This window comes from Vombatus ursinus, unplaced genomic scaffold (genome assembly GCF_900497805.2).
Source record: "Vombatus ursinus unplaced genomic scaffold, bare-nosed wombat genome assembly UNPS02014773.1, whole genome shotgun sequence".
Lineage (NCBI taxonomy): Eukaryota > Metazoa > Chordata > Mammalia > Diprotodontia > Vombatidae > Vombatus > Vombatus ursinus.
In genome coordinates, this window is record NW_020954551.1 from 2,907,153 (window position 1) to 2,911,905 (window position 4,753).

The following is a 4,753-nucleotide window of genomic DNA, read 5'->3' on the forward strand; positions in this document are numbered from 1 at the left end:
GTTTGTCTCCACCCCCTCCACTTTTCTAAGACTTTCTTGGGGATTCTTGTAACCTCAAGATAATTGGCATTAAGTCATCAGAGGGCTCGACAGGTGTCAGAAAAGAGGAATGGAAATGGGTGTAAGTGGGGTCTGAGAATACCTCTCTAGAAACCCCAATTTGGTTTACCATCTGCTGGGAGGAGGGAGTGAATGTAAATCCTTAAGGATTTGTCTGGATACCTGTAGGAGTCTCTAGGGTGAAAGTGGGAGGCACTGGAGTGTCAAGAGAGTTCTCTTTTTAGCAATTCTACGTAGGTTCTCCAGCCTCCCGGAAAGTGTTACTGATAATGAAGGAGGCAGCTAGAGGCAGGGGAAAGGTGAATACAATTCATCTACCCTAATTTACCTACAAGTGCAGGCTCCAAGTCAACTGCAGGTTGAAGAGGTTGAGCCTGTCTTCAGGGAGGCTTATAGGAAGCTGATAGGTGTAGGTTTTAGTGTGACTAACAAAAGAGCTGAGAATGTGTTAACTAGGCCAGAGGCATATTCTCCCAGGTTGTTTCATTGTGTAATGGGGACTAGCCAACGAAAGCATAGCCTCGCTATGGCCAGGCTCCCATTGCTCTTAGAAAAGCTGGGGAAGCATAGTTTAGCAATGGATTGGTGGCGCAGCTGACTGGGGATAGAGGCAGCAACACAGGAGAAGAATGAAACCTTGATAAGAACCAGAGTTTGAATAAAGCCACTGTAGTAGGCCTGGAGGCAGTGTCTTGGACCAATTAGGGGAATTCCTAGTTCTATCTGAGAACTTTAAAACCTAAAGCCCAGGAGTAGCAAGTTTCAGAGCCAAAGTGTAGAGGAACACAGACCTGCCCTTTACTAGTACTGTGAGTCACGTGGACTGTGTAGGTACAGATCCATTGCTCATACAAAAGCTGACTGAAATTTTCCAGGTTATATGGCAAGAGGAGGTTATTCCCCAGGAGTCCATCTCTGTAAAAGGTAAAGAAATAGATTGTCCTATAACAATCACTGAGGTCTCTCTCTTAGTCATTGCTGCAAAGTTCTTGCCAGAGGCCCCCTTAATAGGCTGATCCTTCACCTGGAAGATGATCATTTACCTGGGGGCCGGTGTGGCTTCAGAAAGGGCCTTAGAACAGTTCATATGGTGTTTGCTGTCTGACAACTCCAAGAGCAACGCCAAGAGCAGAACAGAGGTCTGCAATGTTCATTGATCTGACTAAGGCTTTTGATACTGTCAGCAAGGGCTTATAGGAAATTATGTCAAAATTTGGTTGCCTGGAGAAATTCGTCGTCATGCCTGGAGAAACTGTATGTCCACTTCACAACAGTATGCCTGCCTGGATTCTGGATAATGGTCAATGCTCTTGCACTTTCCCAGTCACCAGTGGAGTAAAGCAAGGCTGTGTGCTTGCTCTCATGCTTTTTAGCATGATGTTTTCAGCAATGTTGTCAGATGCCTTCAATGAAAATGAACACATCATCAAGGTTATCCATTGTACTGATGGTAAATTATTTAACTTGAAAAGGCTACAAGCCAAGACTAAAGTAGACGGAGAGTTGGTGCATGGTTTTTTTGTTCACAGATGATTGTGCACTCAATACGGCCTCTGAAGCTAAGATGAAACAAAGTATGGATTAATTCTCTGAAGCTTGTGCTAATTCTGGCTTAATAATTAACATCAAGAAAACACAGGTGCTCTACCAACCAGCACCATATCATCCATACATGGAACCATCGGTTACAGCAAATGGAGACGTTTTTAATACTGTGTTTTCTTATCTTGGCCCTATACTTTCCAGGAATGTACACATTGCTAATGAGGTTGATGCATGCATTGCCAAAGCTAGCTCAGTGTTTAGGAGGCTCAGAAGGAAAGTGTGGGAGAGAAGAGGTAATAGACTGCCTAACAAAGTGAAAGTCTAAAGAGCTGTTGTGGTGACCTCACTGTTGTATGCCTGTGAAAACTAGACAATATAGCAGCGCCATGCCAGGAAGCTAAATTGCTTCCATTTGAATTGTCCTAGAAAGACTCTGATCATCACCTGGAAGGATAAGGTACCAGACACTGAGGTCCTTTCTCAAACAACATTCAAACTACTTCAGAGAGTGCAACTCCTATGGACTGGCCACCTTGCTCGAATGTCAAATGTATACTTGCCTATTTTATGGAGAAGTCACGAAAGGAAGCAACACAAGAAAAGTCTCAAGCTCTCTCTGAAGAACTTTAGAATTGGTTCCATGACATAGGAGAGGCCAGCGTAGGGCCATACAGCATGGCATGCCCGCATCAAAGGAGGCCTGTGCTCTAGGAGCAAAGCAGAATGGCGGCAGCACAGAAGAAATGCTGAGATGCACAAGTTCGGAGAATCCACCCCAAATGTCCCATGGACTATTTGTGCCCGACCTGCGGCAGGGCATTCCGAACTCATATTGGTCTGATCAGCCACAATCAGACACGCTGTAGCTTGACTCTAATACAGTGATGTCATTTCGGTCCTCTGCAAGAGCCAAGGACAACAACCACCAAGGTCCAGGGAACCTCTATTTAACCAGGTTCTATCTTCAGCTTGGAGGGACTTCTATCCCAGGGTGACGCTGGAATGGAGAGGAATTGTATGGTCTATTGGGAAAGAAGGGGCCTACCAGAGAGCAAAGTCTACTTGACCACGAGCATGTGTACTGTCAGGATTCTTTCTTTTGTATGAAAACACATACAGACAGACACACACACACACACACACACACACACACACACACACCTTGCTAAACATTACATTCCTTACTATCTTAGTGCTTTCAAGGACACCCAAAGGAAGCTGAAAACTAGCTTAATTCTTTTTTTTATAGTATTTTTTTTCCAATTATGTGTAAAGACAATTTTTAACATCCTTTCTTATAAAATTTTGAGTTCCAATTTTTCTTTCTCCTTCTCCCTAAGGCAGTAAGCAATTTGATATTGGTTATACATACGCAATCATGAAAAATATAGTTCCGTATTAGTCATGTTGTGAAAGAAGAAAGAGTTTGCAAAAGGAAGAAAACCATGAAAAGAATAAAGATAGTGGAAATAGTGTGCTTCAATCTCTATTCAGACTCCATCATTTCTTTCTCTGGATGTGAATAACATTTTCCATCATAAGTCTCTTAGAATTCTCTTGGATTATTGTATTGCTGAGAAGAGCTAAATTAATCATAGTTGGTTGCCGGCCTAATTCTGACATTCTGAAAGTAAACTAGGGCTGGGACACAAGCCAGAGTTATTATTGAAACACTTCCAAGATAGGAAATTGGGTCCATGAGATACTAGAGCTTTGGCAACTGATATGTGGATTACATCTGTACTTGCTGCCTTCACATCTCAAAGCCCATTCCTCAATTTCTTACAATTTGGCTTCTGAGCTTAACATTCAACTCAAAATACTCTAGGGTTCAATTAACATTAAATCTGAAGGCCTTTTCTCAGTCGTCATCCTTCTTGACCGCTCTATCTTCTGACGTTGTCAACCATCTCCTCTTCCTGGTTGTACTCTTCTCCTTTGGTAGCCACGATATTTCATTTTCTAGTTCTCCATATACCTGTCTGACTCCTCAGATAGGTATGGGATCCTCCATCTTTATGGCACCATCAATCTTCTGGTTCTTCTCCTACCTCTTGGACTGTTCCTTCTTAGGTTTCTTTACTGAATCTTCATCTAGGCCAAATTTACTAAGCATGAGTGTTCCCCAAGGCTCTGTCTTGGACCCTTTCTCTTTTCCCTCTATGCTACTTCACTTGATGATCTCATTGGTTCCCTTGGATTCAATTATCATTTTTCTACAGATAATTACCAGATCTATATATCCAGCTCTAAACTCTCTCCTTAGCTCTGGTTTTACATTTCCAACTGTCTCTTGGACAACCAGAACTGAATGTCTTGTAGACATCTCAAACTCAGCATGTCCAAAACAGAGCTCCTTATGTTTCCCCCAAAGCTTCTCTTTCCATCTTCCTTCTTACCTTTAAGAGCATCCTCCTGGTCACTCAGGCTCACAACCTAGGTATCTTCCTTGACTCCTCCCTAGCACTCAACCCTGATATCCAATGGGTTACCAAGTCTTTTCTGCTTCCACGTCTATTGCACATGTCCCCTTCTCTTCAATCACAGCGCTACCACTCTGGTCCAGGCTCCCAGGCCTCATGTGTAGACTATGGAAATAACCTTCTGTCTGTTTCCCTGCCTCAGGTACCTCCTTGATCCAATCCATCTTCCACTTAGGGACCAAAGTGATTTTCCTAAAGGGCCCATCTGTCCACGTCATTCTTCCGCTCCCCTGCCCCAGCTCAATAAACTCTGGTCGTTCCCTACTACCACCAATCAAATAGAAAGTCCTCCTTTGGGCTTTATGATCTCTTTATAACTTTACCTCTGCCTTCTTTTTGGTAGTTCAGGGAGATTAAAAACAGACAGAAGCCCTGGACCAGAATGTACTGGCCGCGCCGACCTTCTGCCGGCCACACGCCGTACCCTCTCCTCCTATAAGGAGCAGGCTACCAGAGTCATACTCACTTTCGAGTCTTCGGTACTCAGCCGGATAAACACACAGAGACGAGCCATCGGGAGGTGCCGACACCAGAGCTTTATTCAGAGGCCATCACAGCAAGCCATCACAGCAAGCCCAAGCAGCAAGGCCAGAGCAACAGAACAGGAGCCAGGAGAGAGAGCGCGTGATCTGACCACGCTCGTTCCTAAATACCTACCTAGCCAC